A 21711-nucleotide genomic window follows, 5' to 3' on the forward strand; every position below is an offset into this window, starting at 1 on the left:
TAAAAATGCTCAAACTACTGCACAGTTGCACTCATCTCACACACTAACAAAGTAATGCTCAACATTCTCCAAGCCAGGCTTCAACAGCATGTGAACTTCCAGATGTTCAAGCTGGATTTAGAAAAGGCAGAGGGGCCAGATATTAAATTGCCAACATCCATTCAATCATCACAAAAGCAAAAGAGTTCCAGAAAAGCATCTACTTCTGTTTTATTGACTATGTCAAAGCCTTTTACTGTGTGGATCACAACAAACTGTAGAAAATTCTGAAGGAGATGGGAATACCAGACCACCTGATCTGTCTCCTGAGAAAACTATATGCACGTCCAGAAGCAACAGTTAAAATCAAACATGGAACAATGGACTGGTTCCAAATTGGGAAATGAGTACACCAAGGCTGTATACTGTCACCCTGTTTATTTAACTTATATGCAGACTATAAAGAAGTCTGAGCACTGAAGAACTGATGCTTTTGAACTGTGGTGTTGGAGAAGACTCTTGAGAGTCTCTTGGACAGTAAGAAGATCCAACCAGTCCATCCTAAAGGAAATCAATCCTGAATATTCATTGGAAGGGTGATGATGTTGAAGCTGAAACTCCAATATTTTGGCCACTGTTCACTGTCATGAATTAAAGAAGGAAATGGCAACCCACTCCAGTGTTCTTGCCTGGAGAATCCCAGGGACGGAGGAGCCTCGTGGGCTGCCATCTATGGGGTCACACAGAGTCAGACTTGACTGAGGCGACTTAGCAGCAAAAGCGGCATACGTATATGATATAAAAGCTAAAGGTTCAGTGATACATTGTGTATATACACAATGAAGAATGCAAAGAAATGTCAGCAGAGGACTACAAAAAACAAAATACTGAATGCAGATTTTAGAACTAAAAATTATAATACAGAAATTTTAAAATAACTGACTGGGAAAATGGAGATATACATGCTGAACAATCCCTAGATTGACCACCAAAAACTAACTACTAAGTGATTTCTAAATTAAAATAAAATTCTAAAAAGCTCAAAAAATAGAGGACAAGAAAAAGAAAAGGGGATAACACCAAAACCAAAAATGTCTTGTCACATCATGTAACATATATTCTACAGTTTTTACTTTATATATTTTATGACTCTTATCCTCCAGTGGAATGGAACTTATGTGAAAGCAGGGGTATTTTTCTTTTCTTTTTCTGTTTTAATGTATTTATTTATACATGTCCATAGGATTCTCTCAGGCAAGAATAGTAGAGTGGGTTGCCATACTGAATCTGCCTGTAATGCAGGAGCCACAGGAGACACAGGTTTGATCCCTGGATGGGGAAGATCCTCTGGAGGAGGGATGGCAAGCCACACCAGTGTTCTCACCTAGGGAATCCCATGGACAGAGAAGCCTGGCAGGCTGCAGACCATGGGGTCGCAAAGAGTCAGACACGACTGAAGCGACTTAGCATGCCCAAGCAGAAGGTAGACCTAATAATCTAATGTGAGCCAAATATACTCACTTGATATAATAAAGGAAATCATTTATATTCTTTACCTGAGTGCTCAATTCAGTTGCAAGCTTTCTGAAGCTTTCTATTATTATAATCATGTATTCTTTTTTTTTTTAATTTATTTTGTATTCAGGTATAGCTGATTAAAAATGCTGTGATAGTTTCACATGAACAGCAAAGGGACTTACCATACACACCCACATACATGTGTCCATTCTCCCCCAAACTCCTCTACCATCCAGGGTACCACATAATAGTGAGCAAATCTCCATGTGCTATACAGTAGGTTCTTCTTGTTTTTCTTGTCCACTTGCTAAGTTGTGTTGGAATCTTTGTGATCCCATGGATTGCACCATGCCAGGCTTCCCTATCCTTCACTATGTCCATGAGATTTCTCAAACTCATGTCCATTGAGTAGGAGATGCCATCTAATGATCTCATCTTCTGTCGTCCCCTTCTCCTCCTGCCCTCAATGGTTCCCAGCATCTGGGTCTTTCCCGATGAGTTAGCTCTTCTCATCAAATGGCCAAAATATTGAAGTTACAGTTTCAGCATTGATCCTTCCAATGAATATTCAGGGTTGCTTTCCTTTAAGATTGACTGGTTTGATCTCCTTGTTCTCCAAGAGACTCTCAAAAGTCATCTCTAGCACCACAGTTCAAAAGAATCAGTTCTTCAGCACTTTGCCCTCTTTATGGTCTAACTCTCACATCTGTACATCACTACTGGAAAAACGATAGCTTTGATTAGACAAACCTTTGTGGACAAATTGAGTCTCTGCTTTTAAAATACTGTCTAGGTTTGTCATAGGTTTTCTTCCAAGAAGCAAGCGTCTTTTAATGTTATGGCTGAAGTCATTGTCCGCAGAGATTTTGGAGCCTAAGAAATTAAAATCCGTCTCTGCTTCCACCTTTTCTCCAGAAATTGATGGGACCAGATGCCATGATCTTAGTTTTCTGAATATTGAGTTTTCAGCCAGGTTTGTCCACTCTCCTCTTTCACCTTCATCAAGTGGCTCTTTAATTCCTCTTCTCTTTCTGTCATTAGGGTGGTATTATCTGCATAGATGAGGTTGTTGATATTTCTCCCAGAAATATTGATTCCAGTTTGTGATTCATCCAGCCTGGCATTTCATGTGATACACTCTGCATAGAAGTTAAATAAGCAGGGTAACGGTAAACAGCCTTTTTGTCCTCCTTTCCCAGTGTGGAACTAGCCCATTAATCCTTGTCCTGTTCTAACTGTTGCCTCTTGACCTGCTTAGGTTTCTCAGGAGGCGGGTAAGGTGGTCTGATATTCCTATATTTAAGAATTTTCTAAAGTTTGTTGTGATCCACACAGTCAAAGGCTTTAGTATTGTCAGTGAAGTAGAAGTTTTTTTGGAAATCTCTTGCTTTTTCAGTGATCCAGTGGATGTTGGCAACTTGATCTTTTGTTCCTCTGCCTTTTCTAAATCCAGCTTGAAGTGGGATTTCATTTCCAATCTCAGCCAATGAAGCCTTCCTCGGGATTAAGAGGACTCTTAGTCCTTTTCTCTTTGACATGGACTTGTGCTGGGGATTGGTCAGACTTTAAAAAAAAAAAATAAAATAAATCCAGCTTGAACATCTGGAAGTTCTCAGTTCATGTACTGTTAAAGACTAAGTTGAAGGATTTTGAGAATTACCTTGCTAGCATATGAAATGAGCACAGTTGTTCTGTAATTTGAACATTCTTGGGCATTGTCCTTCAAGGTTGGAATGAAAACTGACCTTTTCCAGTCCTGTGGCCTTTGCTGAATTATCCATATTTGGTGGCATATTGAGTCCAGCACTATAACAGCACCATTTGTTAGGGTTTGAAATAGCTCAGCTAGAATTCCATTGCTTCTACTAGCTTTGTTCATAGTAATACTTCCTTAGGCCCACTTGACTTCACGCTCTAGGACGTCTGGCTTAGGTGAGTGACACCACCATTGTGCTTATCTACTTTTTGGTTACCCATTTTAAATTTAGCAGTGTATAGTCACATATTATCAGTTTTTGAGTTGTAATGTAATTTCTGAGTAGTTCGCAGCTCAAATCCTATCAAGAAAAGCCTTTCTCACTGAAATCTGGTAGTACTCAGATTAGCAACATTTCCAATTGCTTTATGGAGATACAGATGCTATGTGAACTTCTTAATTCTTAAACTTGTTCAGTTGAGCTACATAGTCCTTGAGGGACCCTGTTACATTTTGATATTCTAACATGTGGTCTTAGAAGCAGCAATTCAGCTGTAGGAGTATCTTAGAAGCTTGGTAGGAGGGTTATTTGAATTTAATGATTTTGTGTATATTCATAATTCCTGGTTTTATCATTTTGACATTTGGAATTCATGCATATGTTTTACATTAAATAGTTTAAGTATATAAAGTACTTTTCAAAGATCTGTCACATTATTTGTCTTAAAATATAGGTAAATAGAATTTGATGAACTTAAAACAATGGTTTCACTTATTTCATACTAGCTTTATCTATTTATGTGGATAAGCAAGACTAAGATTACCTCTGAGTTTGCTAAGGGTCTTGATTGGAGACAGAGAGAGATGATATGAGAGAGAGAGACAGAGAGACAAAGAGACAGAAACAGAGTTTGAGTGAAAATAATTTCCAATATTTATTTCTACATTTCAACAGATTACCACAGTACAAGAAAAGATATGACTGAACTATTACAGTGTGTTCACTCAAGCCAACAACTATAGCTTCTGGGTATCTGGAAAAATTAGAATAGAGAATGAGAATGACCCAAGAGAAATGAATTATTTCTATAGTCAATCATATTAAGGTGTTCCTTTTATGAAATACAAATTTTAGTAAATGAAGAAACATTAAGGTAGCTCAACCATCTCACTGAATCTTTAGCAAAGCCTTAATTGGGGGGTGGAGGGAGGCAAAGAGACAAAAACAAAACAATAAAAAGTTGATCAAACATGGCCTAATTCTTAACAAACTCAAACGGAAATTTTTCTCCACTAAAAAAATGAGATAATTATTTGTTTAGTTAAAAAAACTATCAACAAGGGCACTTGGGAAGTTTCATTAAACCAGAAATATTCCTTAAAAAAAAAAAAAAAAAAACAGTAAGTTAATTCTCAAACACGTTCTCATTCATTTAAACATGAAATGTAGTGGAAACTCTCTCTCTTAGGTCAGCTGAGTGCCTCACCTGCACGCTGGAGGACTCACTTTCAGGACTGATCATTGTGGTGGCCACCATACGCTGCCTGCTGTGGACACGATGCTCAGCAGGGCACTTCCGCTGTCCTCAAAGGTATTTCTGCAGGTTACTTGAGCTTTTGCCAAGTATGGTGGCTTGGTTACAAGATGGATTATCACTGGAAGGCTGAAACATATACCATTTTTGTGACATCAGTTCAGAATTACAGGGATCATTTACGCTGCACTTCTTCATTGAACCTGTCAGAAAATTCTACCCAGTTTCAAGGGAAGAAGTATAATCAATCCCTGATGCAGGAGTGGTAAAATTCTAGACCCAGAGTAGTGGCCATCTTTAGAAATTCCAAACTTCCACACTTGGCCACTTTATGATCTACCCACAATATTTCTGACAAAATAAGCTCTTTAGCCCTCAGTAAACATAAGAAAAGCTCACATTTCCACATGTATTATTTGAGCAATTTTAGATGCTTAAGTTCAACTTTGATGGGGAAAGTTTTAGTGATTCAGTTGTTCTGCTAAATTTATTAACAAATATTTATAATTGCTGGCTTATATTTATCACTTTGCATAAATCTAGGACATGCCTTCATGCAAATATGCTAATTTTTATTATACTGAATAAAAAATGTATTTAATTATTTCTAAAATTTGCAAAATTCTTTACATCAAAGCATAATTAACCAAACTATTGACATTGATTTTTTACTTCCCTTCCTATTGACTTTATTTTTTAATTCTATTCTTTTTAATTTCAAATTGCCCTATTCTAAATCATATTTACATTAGAATATTTTTAGAAGTTCACTTTTTGGCTTTATTTTAGAGATAGTATCAATATGGTATAACATAGTATCTCTTAGATATTTCTTAGACTTTTCTTTGAAAATAAATGAGGAAATAGTTATTTCTAAATTTTTAAAATAAGTTTATTTGGTTTTGTTATTATATTTAGTAGCAGTTTCTGATTGTTTTCCAGATATATGAATACATTTTGATAATCTAGAAAAATTCAAGTGAATATTATTAATATAGTAATGTGAAATATACACAAATCTTCTGATATATACAGACATTAGAAACCTATATCAGTACAGATGTTGGCCGTGATTGTCAACTGATAGCTATATTGTTGGTTTGGGGTTCTTTTGGGCTGAGCCAACTAAATAAGTTACCTGAATTCTAATCTACTGTATAAGATATACATGGTCCTCAAAAGTGAGCACATATATCAATAAATATAATTATTAGTAATTATATTGGAATTTTCCTGGTCATCCCGTGGTTAAGACTTCACACTTCCCTTACAGCTAATGGGTGTTCCATCCCTGGTCAGGGAACAAAGATTTCACATGCCTCCTTGTGTGGCAAAAAAAAAATGATAACATGTGCAATAGTCCAACATGAGATCTATTTTTCTAAGTGTAGTTTTTCATATATATGTTTACCTCCATATTTCTAATGAAGCAAGTCATGAATATAAGCAGTGATTAGAAAGCCTAAGATAACTGTCTTCAACATTCCTCTCATTTTCCCATTGAAATTAATAGGATAATGTGTGGTGACAGTACAAGTCAAAAGGAATTGTACAATTGTTTTACTAAATGGATCAGATGAAAGTTGTGATCAGGTGCCCTAGTGGATCAGATGGTAAAGCATCTGCCTGCAATGACAGAGACCCAGGTTTGATTCCTGGGTTGGGAAGATCCCCTGGAGAAGGAAATGGCAATCCACTCCAGCACTCTTGCCTGGAAAATCCCATGGATGGAGGAGCCTGATAGGCTACAGTCCATGGAGTTGCAAAGAGTCAGACACAACTGAGCAACTTCACTTTCACTTTACTAAATGGATCAGATGAAATTTGTGATCAGGTGCAGCCTTTTTACTTGGTTTGCTTCAGTTTTGCCTCTGCTTGCATTTCAGCAACAAATGTGATTGGTAGCCAAATTTCTCTTTTGTTGAATTTCATTTTACGGAATTTCTAGGATCATGGATGATTTCCAGTGTGTAGAGACATGATTATAAAATAATAGGAATATTTAACATATTAAAATGTTCTTCAGTTCAGTTCAGTCACTCAGTCGTGTCCGACTCTTTGCGACCCCATGAATTGCAGCATGCCAGGCCTCCCTGTCCATCACCAACTCCTGGAGTTCACTCAAACTCATGTCCATCAAGTTGATGATGCCATCCATCCATCTCATCCTCTGTTGTCCCCTTCTCCTCCTGCCCCCAATCCCTCCCAGCATCAGAGTCTTTTCCAATGAGTCAACTCTTCTCATGAGGTGGACCAAAGTATTGGAGTTTCGGCTTTAGCATCATTCCTTCCAAAGAAATCCCAGGGCTGATCTCCTTCAGAATGAACTGGTTGGATCTCCTTGAAGCCCAAGGGACTCTCAAGAGTCTTCTCCAACACCAATTCTTCGGTTCCAAAAGCATCAATTCTTCGGCGCTCAGCCTTCTTCACAGTCCAACTCTCACATCCATACATGACCACTGGAAAAACCATAGTCTTGACTAGACTGACCTTTGTTGGCAAAGTAATGTCTCTGCTTTTGAATATGCTATCTAGGTTGGTCATAACTTTCCTTCCAAGGAGGAAGCATCTTTTAATTTCATGGCTGCAGTCACCATCTGCAGTGATTTTGGAGCCCAAGAAAATAAAGTCTGACACTGTTTCCACTGTTTCCCCATCTATTTCCCATGAAATGATGGGACCAGATGCCATGATCTTCGTTTTCTGAATGTAGAGCTTTAAGCCAACTTTTTCACTCTCCTCTTTCACTTTCATCAAGAGGCTTTTGAGTTCCTCTTCACTTTCTGCCATAAGGGTGGTGTCATCTGCATATCTGAGGTGATTGATATTTCTCCCGGCAATCTTGATTCCAGGTTGTTCTTCTTCCAGCCCAGCGTTTCTCATGATGTACTCTGCATAGAAGTTAAATAAGCAGGGTCACAATATACACCCTTGACGTATTCCTTTTCCTATTTGGAACCAGTCTGTTTTCCATGTCCAGTTCTAACTGTTGCTTCCTGACCTGTATATAGGTTTCTCAAGAGGCAGGTCAGGTGGTCTGGTATTCCCATCTCTTTCAGATGTTCTTAGAAATTGTTAATTATATAAAACCCATTAAATTGATCATCATTTGTTGTCTTTCCCAAATGTTACATTTTTATTCAATGAAGTTTCAATTGATTAAATATTTTTGGTATTCTCTCCTTAAATGTTCCCAAAAGATATGAATAGAACACAGAATTTATTGTATTTTTATATCTCTAATGGGAAAATTATTATTCCTCATTGTTAATTTATTTTTTTTTTAGTAATTTTGTGTTCTTGTTCAGTCTCTAAGTCATGTCTAACTCTTTGCAACCCCATGGACTGCAGCATGCCAGCTCCCCTGTTCTTTACTGTCTCCCGGAGTTTCCTCAAACTCATGTCCATTGAATCAGTGATGCTATCCAACCATCTCATCCTCTATTACCCCCGTTTCCTTCTGCTCTTAATCTTTCCCATCATCAGGGTCTTTTCCAATGTGTCAGCTCTTTGCATCAGGTGGCCTAAGTACTGTAACTTCAGCTTCAGCATCAATCCTTCCAATGAATATTCAGAGTTGATTTCCCTTACTGTTGAATGGTTTGATTTCCTTGTTATCCGAGGGATTCTCAAGAGTCTTCTCCAGCACCACTGTTTGAAAACGTCAGTTCTTCAGTGCTCAGCCTTCTTTATGGTCCAAATCTCACATCCATGCATGACTATACAGACATTTGTGGGCAAAGTGATGTCTGCTTTTTAATATGCTGTCTGGGATTGTCATAGTTTTGCTTCCAAGAAGCAAGCATCTTTTAATGTCATGTCTGTAGTCACCATCTGCAGTGATTTTGGATTCCAAGAAAATAAAATCCTTCAGTGCTTCCACTTTTTTTCCAGAAAGTGATGGGACCAGATGCCATTATCTTAGATTCTAAATGCTGAGTGTTCAGCAAGGTTTTTCCACTCTCCTCTTACATCTTCATCAAGAGGCTCTTTAGTTCCTCTTGACTTTCTGCCATTAGATTGGTACCATCTGCCTATCTGAAGTTGTTGATATTTCTCTAAGAAATCTTGAATCCAGCTTGTGATTCATCCAGCTCAGCATTTCAGATGATGTATTCTGCATAGAAATTAAATAAGCAGGGTGACAGTACATACCCTGGTCATCTTCCTTTCCCAATTTTGAACCAGTCAGTTGTTCCATGTCCGTTTCTAACTGTTGCTTCTTAACTTGCAAACAGATTTCTCAAGAGACAGGGAAGGTGATCTGGTAGCCCCATCTCTCTAATAATTTTCCACAGTTTGTTGTCATCCACACAGTCAAAGGCTTAGCAGAGTCAATGAAGCAGCAGTAGAAGTGTTTTTCTGGAATTACTTTGCTTTCTCCATGATCCAACCAATGTTGGCAATTTGGGTCTCTGGTTGTTCTGCCTCTTCAAAACCCAGTTTGTACATCTGGAAGTTCTCAGTTCATGTACTGCTGAAGCCCAGCTTAAAGGATATTGGGCATAAACTTGCATATGAAATGAACATGATTGTACAGTAATTTGAACATTCTTTTCATTGCCCTTCTTTGGGATTGGAATGAAAACTGACCTTTTCTTGTCCCGTGGCCACTGCCAAGATTTTCAAATTTGTGGACATATTGGGTACAGCCTTTAACAACATCATCTTTTAGGGTTATAAATAGCTCAGTTGGAATTTTGTCACCTCCACTAGCTTTGTTTATAGTAATACTTCCTAAGGCCCACTTGGCTTCACATTCTAGGATGTCTGACTCTAGGTGAGTGACCACACCTTCATGGATATCCAGGTCATTAGTAATTTCCTTGTATAGTTCTTCTGTGTATTCTTGCCACCTCTTCTTAATCTCTTCTACATCTGTGTTTTACCATTTCTGTCCTTTATCATGCTCATCCTTGCATGAAATGTCGCCTTGATATCTACGGTTTTCTTGAAGAGATCTCTATTCTTTCTCATTCTATTTTTTTCCTCTAACTCTTTGTGTTGTTCATTTAAGAAGTCCTTCTTATTGCTCCTTCCTATGAATTTGAAAGTTGGTCATTCAGTCGTGCCCAACTATTTGTGACCCTGTGGACTGTAACCCACCAGGCTCCTCTGTCCCTGGAATTCTCCAGACAAGAATACAGGAGTGGGTTGCCATTTCCTTCTCCAACTTGCTTTGAAACCCTGATTCATTAACACTTTCTGTCAATGAAAGTTTTAGTCACTTAGTCATGTCCCACTCTTTGTGATGTCATGTCTGGAGCCCACCATGGAATTCTCTCTGTACCTGGAATTCTCCAGGCAAGAATACTGGAATGGACTGCCCTCCTCCAGGGGATCTTCCTGACCCAGGGATCAAACCTGTGTCTCCTGCATTGCAGTCAAATTTCTTTACCATCTGAGCCATCTGGATTCTTAACCATTGGCCCTTTCTCTCAGTATCTTATGCTAAAAGTAAATCCAGATTATTCAAGTATCCATTATACATGGGAAACATTTAAACTATACCAGATTTATCTGTCATAACATGCCTTGATGCCTTCCTAGTAAAGTCTGGAACCAGACTACTTGTGTTTCAATCCTTGGTCTACCATTTGCTGTCACCTTAGAAAGCATTTTACCAAACTCCTTCAGTACTATCTGTAAGGTGGTTAAAGTGAAAAGCTATATCAGTTATGATATTGACCTGAGAATTAAATATTTTATCTAATTGTTTAGCATATAATCTTTTAAAAATGATATATTTTACTCTTTTTTGTTGATTTTTCTGCCCCAGACTATATGTTTAGGTGATGCAAATTATTTTAGATTTGGTCTTATCAGAAATAATTATTAGCAATGTAAATACTAATTTCTACAAAAACTTAATTCTCTCAAAAGCAAATAAAAATGACATTTAAAATTTCCTTTTGTTAATGTTTATTCTGTAACTTTCCTATATTAACTTGAAAGAGGAAAAGCATCACTTTATCTCATTGTTTCTGCCTCATGAACATTGAGTTTAAGAAAAGAGAAAAATAATTTGATACTGATTGCAGATTTTCTAGTGATTCATTTCACTGATTCAGCACCCTTGTCGGATAATAATCACATATTTATTTTCTGTTTGCAAATTTTACAATAGAGTTGTCTCAGTACTCTACATGAGACAATTCAATATTATAAATGAATTTAAGCAAGCATGTTGAATCACACTTGTTCTTTTTTTCTTTTATTTATTCATTTACTTATCCAATAGAGGGAAATAAAACTCACAATACCTGTCCACGGTGCATTACAATGGTTGGGTTACTAGATTTTATCAAAGGTCTTTACTCTGACATCATTCTAGTAACTGTGTTCTTCCCTCAGAATCAGAGTAAAGTCAAGAGATAATAGTCCTTCAGTTACATGGTTTTCAGTGTGCTGATAACCTTTCATTTCAGCTAGATTGTTGAGAACTAAAAAAAGAAAAAGAAATTCAGAACACAGATTCACTTTACAGATGTCCTTTTGGGAAAATTAGAAATATATCTTATATATTTTGCTTTATTGACTAGGCTTTGACTGTGTGTATCACAATAAATAGTGGAGAATTCTGAAAGAGGTGGGAATACCAGACCACTTGACTTGCCTCTTGAGAAACCTGTATGCAGGTCAGGAAACAACAGTTAGAACTGGCCATGGAACAACAGACTGGTTCCAAATAGGAAAAGGAGTACGTCAAGGCTGTATATTGTCACCCTGATTATTTAACTTATATGCAGAGTACATCATGAGAAATGCTGGGCTGGAGGAAGCACAAATTGGAACACAGATACATGTAGAAAGCGTGATTAAGATGTGCTTTCAAACTGTGATGCTGGAGAAGACTCTTGAGAGTCCCCTGGGCAGCAAGGAGATCAAATCAATCAATCCTAAAGGAAATCAAGCCTGAATATTCATTGGAAGGACTTATGCTGAAGTTAAAGCTCCTATACTTTGGCTACCTGATGTGAAGAGCCGTCTCATTGGAAAAGACCCTAATGCTAGGAAGGATTGAGAGCAGGAGGAGAAGTGGGTAACAGAGGATAAAAATAGTTGGATGGTATCACCACCACAATGGATGTGAGTTTGAGCAAACTCTAGGAGACAGTGAAGGACAGGGACGTCTGGAGTGCTGCAGTCCATGGGGTTGCAAAGAGTAGGACATGACTGAGCAACTGAACAGCAACACAGAGAGTGAACAGGCATTGGGAGAACAGCAGGAAGAAAGTGCTGAGGGTGGGAGTATGCAAGCTATGTGGTGTGTGAGTCACGCTAGGGCAGCTGCCTCTGGGCAGTGTTGAGATACCTCTAGTCCCTTTGATCCTACCCACCCTCTCCACCACCAAAAGATTGAGTCTTTCAGAGAGTGGGTTACCAATGAGGCAGAATACTTGGTGGAATACTTTTCCTCAAAGATGTTATAACCTGTCAGTTTTTTGAAAGAACCAATCCTAAACATTCATAACCTAACTCAGATCCACTCAGACCTGAGTCTGTGGTCCCTGGCCCTGTTTTAGTCACCAATAGCCACAATGGACTGGAAGAACCCACATCCAAGTAACGGAGATTGAGTGAGTGTGAAGAAGCCTTCCACGGAACCAGGGTGTTTGTGGTGCATGGGATGCTAAAAAGCAACCAGCAATTAGTGGACATTTTTGAGAAAGTGAAACCTAAGATCTGGCTGCTGATCCTGAAATGTGACATGACAAAAATGTGGGTACAGCTTCTAACTCCTAGGATAGATGATGGGAATGACTTTGGGGTATATATTCAGGAGAAGACAGTTACAGAACTAAGAATGTTGAGAGCTGCATCTCATCTGAATCAATTTCTAGATATTATGTTACAAGAGCCAAATCAATTTTCAAAATAGCTAAATATCCCTCCTGAACCATGACAGAGATTGATGAGAAAGAATATGACAGCCTTCAACTCATCATATTAGAGCTAAGGAATCAGTATGTCACTTTACATGACATGATCCTGAAAAACATCAAAAAGATCAAATGCAGAGACTCTGTACCAAGGCCAAGGCCAGGGAACTTTGTGAGTCTGGCTCAAGACCCAACATCACCTTGGTCTGTTACATGACTATGAAAATGGGGCAACTGGCTGGAAATAGTAGTCATAGTTCCCTGTGTTTTTAGTTGGAGTCTAATGAGACTCTCATGTAGTTCTGTGACAGCCTCATCTCTTTCTGCAGGCCTCAGTGCCTGCGTACTAAGTCACTTTGTCATGTCCCACTCTGCAGCCCTATGGGCTTCAGCCTGTCAGGCTCCTCTATACCTGGGATTTCCCAGGCAAGGATAATGGAATGTGTTGCCATTTCCTTTTCCAGAGGATCTTCCAACCCAGGGATCAAACCCACATCTCCTGCATTGGCAGACAGATTATTTACCACTGAGCCACCAGGGAAGCCCTATCTTAAGCCAGGACAGAAATGCATATTTAACCATAGTGAGTTATAAATATACATCTATTAGAATGTCTATAATTAAAAATAATGACAAAACTAAAGACTAACAAGGATATGGAAAACTAGATTGCTCATATGTTTCTGAAGGAAATATAAAATGGTTCAGTTGTTCCATAAAACAGATTGGCAATTTCTTAAAAACCTAAACAAGCAATTACCAATCTGAACCTGCTATTGCACTCCTGAGCATTTATTCCGAGGAAATGAAAATTTATGTTCACACTAAAACCTGGGAATGGATATTTATTCAAAGCAGCTTTATTTGTAATAGACAAAAGCAGAAAACAACCCAATTATCACTTATTAGTAAATGGTTAAACAAACTGTACTATATACCTATCATGGAATACTATTAATATTCAAGGACAAAAGGAAGTAACAGTTGATACAGGCAACACATTAAATGAATATCCAGAATATCATGTTTTTGTAGTGTACTCCTGAATTCCCTTACCCTCTTTTGCATCTTCAAATAAACTACAACTCTAAATTCTTGGCACAGGTTTTGCATTTGTAGAAACCTAAGATAAGTCCCATCACTTCATGGAAAATAGATGGGGAAACAGTGGAAACAGTGTCAGACTTTATTTTTTGCTCCAAAATCACAGCAGATGGTGATTGCAGCCATGAAATTAAAAAACACTTACTCCTTGGAAGGAAAGTTATGACCAACCTAGATAGCATATTCAAAAACAGAGACATTACTTTGCCAAAAAAGGTTGGTCTAGTCATGGCTATGGTTTTTCCTGTGGTCATGTATGGATGTGAGAGTTGGACTGTGAAGGAAGCTGAGTGCCGAAGAATTGATGCTTTTGAACTGTGGTGTTGGAGAAGACTCTTGAGAGTCCCCTGGACTGCAAGGAGATCCAACCTGTCCATCCTTAAAGAGATCAGTCCTGGGTGTTCATTGGAAGGACTGATGCTGAAGCTGAAACTCCAATACTTTGGCCACCTCATGCAAAGAGTTGACTCATTGGAAAAGACCCTGATGCTGGGAGGGATTGGGGGCAGGAGGAGAAGGGGACGACAGAGGATGAGATGGCTGGATGGCATCACCGACTTAATGGACATGAATTTGGGTAAACTCCGGGAGTTGGTGATGGACAGGGAGGCCTGGCGTGCTGCGATTCATGGAGTCGCAAAGAGTCGGACATGACTGAGTGACTGAACTGAACTGAAGATAATTCAATTCTAGAATCTGTATTATTTGTTTTAGTTTGTTTTGTTTTGAAGAAATTCTGCAAAGTATACAGCATATTCTTAACTTTAGGAAGTGCTAGTTCAACATAGGGGTGTTTCCCAGGTGGCCCAGTGAGAGGGTCCACCTGCCAATGCAGGAGATGCAAGAGACACACATTCAGTCCTGGGTCAGGAAGATCCCCTGGAGGAGGGCATGGCAACCCACTCCAGTACTCTTGCCTGGAGAATCCCCATGGGCAGAGGAACCTGGCAGATGACAGTGCATGAGGTCACAAAGAGTCAGACACAACTGAAGCAACTTAGCACCCACGCAGTTCAACATAAACACTCTTGGCACACAAGTGGAAAAATATCTAACACTGCTGACTTTAATATAACAACATTCTCTGAAATTGAGCTACTTTATAAAGCTACTTTTTGAAGGATAAATTATTCTGATAAAAAACATGATTGGGATTAAATATATGTACCAAAAAATATTGTGGCTACATGCATATCAATAACATGGTATGATTTACATATCTTCCAAAATTATCAGCAAAATGTCTATCTAACTTGGTAATTTTATACCAAACAACAAATCTGTGTTTATATTCACATTTATGAGCCAATACACAAAATATTGAGCAGGTGATTTTCTGAAATCTTCACTGCAACTCTCCCTAATAACTATTATTCCCATGTTATTGATGATATCATGGCCATGAGGACTGTGAGTACCTTTCCTAGCAAGTGGCAAATCAAATCTTCATTGTTGTCATATTCTCAAACTCTACACTCTTTTAACTCTGCATGGTCTTACTAAATAAACCTCTGTATCTGTATTACAACCTTGACTTCCATTCCCTGGGGTCCAGGTCTCCGCCAGGACTGAGGATTTGTCTGAGCCCCCAACCCAGTAGTAATGTTTTCCTCTGTTTATGTAAAAATTTGTTTAGGAGTTATTTTTTCTCCTATAATCAATCCCTCCAGTTACAAAACTCCACTTCATAGATTTCCCATAGCTGTGTACTACTCAGGAGGTTTGAAACCTCAATGTTGATCATTTAAATATCATCCCTTTTGTATCTCAGGAGAGCCTTTGGTGTTCTGCTCCTTGAAGCAGTTCAGTCCATCTGCCCACTTCCTCTCCACATGAGATGTTTGTTGTAATGGGTTGATTCTCTTCCATCTTCACCACCATATTTCACTGAGAGCAGATCATATAAAGCTGTAATTGTATGAATATATGCAAATGGGCTTGTTGATAAATCTTTGAGGGGAAGAAGTGAAATGAACCTTAGGAAGGAAAATCAAAATCTGTCAGAAGTTTAGCAAAGGGATGTGAAAACTAAAAATTAACATTTTCCTTTTTTTAATCCTCTTTATTCAAGAACCTAAAAAGAAAGAAAACCTAGTCACCAGACATCCTGGAAACCCTAAGAATTGGAAAGTCACTTTGATCTTGGTGGGAAATCACCTAAATGATTAATAAGATGTAAACTTATAATTTGTATCTAAACATAACTATGGTAATTAAAATATAAGTGGTAAGTAACTGGCTTGGATTATTTAAGTGACTAACAAATTTCTAAAACATCTTATTGACACTGGAATATAATTCTGATTAGGAGTCCGATACTTATTAATGATGGTAAAGAGGACTTTATTCAAGAAAGGACTACCCTCAAGGAGGCATTGCAGTAGAGGAGCACTGGGCTCTACTCTGACTACAACCCCAGCTAAAAAAAGAAAGTGGAGATGTGTAGCCAAAAGCAGGATGGGAATCAGTGGATGGTTGCTTACTAATGGGAAGCATCAAGGGAAAAGGGGATTCTGGCTAAACAGACCCAATGAATTTCTTGCTGAAGGCAAGTCAGGGTTCTCAGATATCACCTGGGAACTGGCAAGGTGAAGAATCTGATCAGAAATGGAGAGTAGTCAGATATCAAGATCTCAAAGATGAGGATTCTGGCTAAACAGAGTAGGAACTGAGAATGCAAAGATTGAGATGGAAATTCAAATCTAGAAACCTAGCTGAGAATATGTCTTAGAGGAGACTGGCTGAAGTTTGGTCAAAAAGAGCATCTTTTTGATACTTTATAATGTACATCCTGTTAACCTCCATTAGCTACAAAATTCTCATTAGATTTGTGATTTGTAAGAGCGTGTACACCATCATTTATGTATTTAGAAATACAAAATGCTATAATAAAAGGGAACTTAATATGTGAGTAATTAAGTTTCTTAGTTTTAGTTTTATATTTTTGTTATATGAAACTGAGATATGAGCCCACATTTTTAATGTTTAAAAGGTTTTCCCTTTTAGCAAAAGAACATTGCATATTCTTAAGTGAAATTGTTCAAAAACTGAATCCACATGGAATAACATTAACTTCATTATAAATTTACCAGTTTCTCAAAAAGTAACTGTGGAAACATATTAATAGTGTGTTATAGCTAGGTACTTCTATTCCCATGAATTCCTTTGTTTGATTCTAGTTGTGTGAATCATTTCCTTTTCATAAGTTTATAGGCATACATGATTAATAACCTGATATTTGACAAAGTTGTACTCAAGTTTCATAAAAAGATTCTACCAAAATCAGATGTGTGGACTTTGTTCCCCCAAAGTAAGGATGGTAAATCCACTAAAATGTCAGTGGCTATTTTGAAATAAAATTGTGGAGGTTCTTTTTAAATAACAATTACCATTGACTTATATCTTTGACTTATGGCCAAGGAAATGTAATGAAATAATTGTGAGTTTACACTTATATAGATTTTCCAGGTTCATTTGAATGTAATATGGTAAATATTAACAATATCCAGATTCTTCTGGAGGAAGAAATGAGAAAAGGAGGGAGGAAAAAGGGAGAAAAGAAATGAAGGTATATTGCCAAAGATGAGACAGATATAGAATAAATAATCAAATGAATGAAGAGAAATATAATGGGCTTAGAGAGTAAATATTATATTTTTGAAAAGTGATAGCTAATTCCCTTGCACTATATACTTCTCTCATGCAGTATGCTGCTCTTACCATAAAGAAGTCTCAACAGATAATGATTTCTCCTCCTCAAAGACAAGTGAGATGAAGTGAGTTAGGAGTAAAGAAAAGTGGAAAATAAGATGATTTGAGGATTCAGTTCAGTTGCTTAGTCATCTCCGAGTCTTTTAGACTGCATGAACCGCGGGACTCCAGGCCTCCTTGTCCATCACCAACTGCCAGAATCTACCCAAACCCACATCCATTGAGTTGGTGATGCCATCCAACCATCTCATCCTCTGTCGTCCCCTTCTCCTCCTGCCTTCAATCTTTCCCAGCATCAGAGTCTTTTCAAATGAGTCAGCTCTTCACATTAGGTGGCCAAAGTATTGTGGTTTCAGCTTCAACATCAGTCCTTCCAATGAACACACAGGACTGATCACCTTTAGAATGGAATGGTTGGATCTCCTTGCAGTCCAAGGGACTCTCAAGAGTCTTCTCCAACACCACAGTTCAAAAGCATCAATTCTTCAGCTCTCAGGTTTTTTATAGTCCAACTCTCATATCCATACATGACCACTGGGAAAAACCATAGCTTTCACTAGATGGACCTTTGTTGGCAAAGTAATGTCTCTACTTTTTAATATGCTGTCTAGGTTGGTCATAACTTTCCTTCCAAGGAGTAAGCGTCTTTTAATTTCATGGCTGCAGTCACCATCTGCAGTGATTTTGGAGCCCCCCAAAATAAAGTCTTACACTGTTTCCAGTTTCCCCAACTATTTCCCATGAAGTGATGGGACCAGATGCCATGATCTTAGTTTTCTGAATGTTGAGCTTTAAGCCAACTTTTTCACTCTCCTCTTTCATTTTCAACAGAGGCTCTCTAGTTCTTCATTTTCTGCCATAAAGGTGGTGTCATCTGCATATCTGAGGTGATTGATATTTCTCCTGGCAATTTTGATTCCACCTTGTGCTTCCTCCAGCCCAGTGTTTCTCATAATGTACACTGCATATAAGGTAAATAAGCAGGGTGACAATATACAGCCTTGACGTACTCCTTTTCCTGTTTGGGACCAGTCTGTTGTTCCATGGTCAGTTCTGACTGTTGCTTCTTGAACTGCATACAGGTTTCTCAAGAGGGAAGTCAGGTGGTCTGGTATTCCCATCTCTTTCAGAATTTTCCACAGTTTATTGTGATCCACACAGTCAAAGGCTTTGGCATAGTCAATAAAGCAGAAAGAGATGTTATTCTGCAACTCTCTTGTTTTTTCCATGATCCATCGGATGTTGGCAATTTGATCTCTGATTCCTCTGCCTTTTCTAAAACTAGCTTGATCATCTGGAAGTTCACAGTTCACGTACTGCTGAATCCTGGCTTGGAGAATTTTAAGCACTACTTTACTAGTGTGTGAGAGGAGTGCAATTGTGTGGTAGTTTGAGCATTCTTTGGCATTGCCTTTCTTTGGGATTGGAATGAAAACTGACCTTTTCCAGTCCTGTGGCTACTGCTGAGTTTTCCAAATTTGCTGACATATAGAGTGCAGCACTTTCACAGCATCATCTTTCAGGATTTGAAATAGCTCAACTGGAATTCCATCACCTCCACCAGCTTTGTTTGTAGTGATGCTTCCTACGGCCCATTTGACTTCACATTCCAGGATGTCTGGCTCTAGGTGAGTGTGAGTGATCACACCATCGTGATTATCTGGGTCGTGAAGATCTTTTTTTGTATAGTTCTGTGTATTCTTGCCACCTCTTCTTAATACCTTCTGCTTCTGTTAGCTCCATAACATTTCTGTCCTTTATTGAGCCCATCTTTGCATGAATGTTCCCTTGGTATATCTAATTTTCTTTACTATTCTGTTGTTTTCCTCTTTCTTTGCATTGATTGCTGAGGAAGTCTTTCTTATCTCTCCTTGCTTGGGAATATCTTTCCTTTTCTCCTTTGCTTTTCACTTCTCTTCTTTTCACAGCTATTTTTAAGGCTGCCTCAGTTAACCATTTTGCTTTTCTGCATTTCTTTTTCTTGGGGATGGTCTTAATCCCTGTCTCCTGTACAAAGTCGCGTACCTCCGTCCATAGTTCACCAGGCACTTTGTCTGTCAGATGTAGTCCTTTAAATCTATTTCTCACTTCCACTGTATAGCCATACAGGATTTGATATAGGTCATACCTGAATGATCTAGTGGTTTTCCCCACTTTCTTCAATTTAAATCTGAGATTTGGGGATTATGTATAGATTTTTATGATGCTGTTAATAGCTATTACCATTTATCAAATGCCTGATATATTTAAGGTACATCATATACATTGCTTACTACATTCAAACACATTCTCTTCATTTGTCTTCCCTTGACAGTCACTTTATATTGAGCTAATTAGTGACCTGTTCCTCGTCTGTCATTCATATTTCTTCTTTTAAGGAAAGACATAGAGAGATTAATGAAAAAGTAGAAAAGTCTTTTTGTTTCACTTTTACTATTAGATAACATATGCTTGTTAGTGAAGGAAAGATTCCGTACTTCAGCTTTTTATTTCGTACCTTCATGTTTACTGTCTTTTTCTATTTACAGGTTTCTTTAATGTATTCATCCCCTCATCGCTGGCAGTCTCAGCTTGATCTTGTCTGTGTCAGGTGCAAGGCGTCCGGGCCCTTTGTCCTTGTCACCTTTCCTTCCAATGTCATAAGAATTGACAGCATGTCCCTGATTCCACCTCCCTCTGCATGTTCACAATACAGGTGTCACCTTCCTAAGTGACACCTTTGAAAACTGCTTAATTTGAAAAACAAGAAAGCTTTTGATTTATGGAAAGTACAGTGACTTTTTTTTCCCCTTTATTTGCTTTCTGGACCAACTGAAAGTCCTGCAAATGATCTGAAGAACTCAGCTTCCTGATCGTTAAAATTGGGTTTAAGGAATCAAAACACAGTCTGTACCCTTAATTTCAGCTGGAGAAGAGGCAAAGTGGTTAACTGAATCTATTAATTGTTAACATATTATAAGTGCTTAAGTTAACTTAAAAATTAGTGAAAGTGAAGTCGTTCAGTTGTGTCCGACTCGTTGCTACCCCGTGGACTGTAGCCCACCAGGCTCCTCTGTCCATGGGATTCTCCAGGCAAGAATACTGGAGTGGGTTGCCATTTCCTTCTCCAGGGGAATCTTCCCTACCCAGGGATCGATCCCTGGTCTCCCACATTGCAGGCAGACGCTTTAACCTCTGAGCCAATAGTGCATGTTCTAAACTCTTTACTAGCATTCCTTCATTTAATCATGAAAAATGCACTATGGGATGTCAAATTTGTGCACGTGTTTGTCTCATGGGAGAAGAAACCAAGGCACAGAGAAATTAACTGACTTCTCTAAGCTCATTCAGCTCACCAGTGGTGTCACACATTCTAAGACAGGTCTTTCTGACTCTAGAATTCTCATTCTTAACACCATGCTTTCTAGTCCTTTTGGGGAAAGTACAACATTATCATTTTTCCTTCCTCTGGCAGATGAATCTTTGTGGTTAATGCTAATCAGTCTCTCTCTGTAAGACAATAGCATAATTACTTTGTGTTTTGTAAGATTTTCACTGACCTCTTACTTCTGTCTTTAAAAGGAGAGCAGGAGAAAATGTCACATAAAATCTGGGTGATTTATTTTCAAAGCTACTGTAAAACAAGGCTAAAAATATATTCAGAACAAGGCTGAGAAAGAGAATTGAGTGAAAATTAGTTAGTTTCTAAGTCCCTTCAGTATTCCTGACAACACAGAGACCTAGGATTTTACAGATCTTAGAGTTTATTTTATAATTCATAACTTATCTAAACATTTACGTAACTTATTTTGACTTTTTCCTGACTTATTTAAGGATTGAAGGCATCTTCACACTGTGGATGGCAAGTTTTTATTTTCAAACATAAAAATGTTTTGAAATGTTTCAAAATAAGACTGATGGAGGATAGGAGCCCTTAAAACAATTGTGTACATGCTAAGACAACAGACTTGTGAATTCTATTCATAGTCATAGTAATTAAAACCGAAGTTTATATAAACTTATTCATTTACTTAAAGAGTCTCTGGGTGGCAGTTACTATCATCAGCCTGATCTTACGAACAAATATATTGAGATTTAGATTGATGCAACTTGTGTTTTAGGTAGATAAAAATAAGCAGCACCTTGGAATGCAGAAAAGCTGAAGGCCTAACCTATGTTCCTAAAAATTTACTTATCCTTATGCATCTTTTGGGCTTCTCTTGTGGCTCAGCTGGTAAAGAATCCGCCTGCAATGCAGGAGATCTGGGTTCGATCCCTGGGTTGGGAAGATCCCCTGGAGAAGGGA

General features: G+C 38.2%; 1 long non-coding RNA gene and 1 pseudogene across 1 annotated transcript in view; both read left to right on the forward strand.

The window, feature by feature from the left end:
* LOC132343310 (uncharacterized) overlaps positions 1-21711 on the forward strand; it is a 101002-nt gene that overhangs the window by 45185 nt on the left and 34106 nt on the right. The window lies entirely within an intron of this gene.
* On the forward strand, positions 4839-20140 carry LOC100140396 (proteasome activator complex subunit 3-like; annotated as a pseudogene).

Source organism: Bos taurus, chromosome 21, assembly GCF_002263795.3.
Source record: "Bos taurus isolate L1 Dominette 01449 registration number 42190680 breed Hereford chromosome 21, ARS-UCD2.0, whole genome shotgun sequence".
In the NCBI taxonomy this organism is placed as follows: domain Eukaryota; kingdom Metazoa; phylum Chordata; class Mammalia; order Artiodactyla; family Bovidae; genus Bos; species Bos taurus.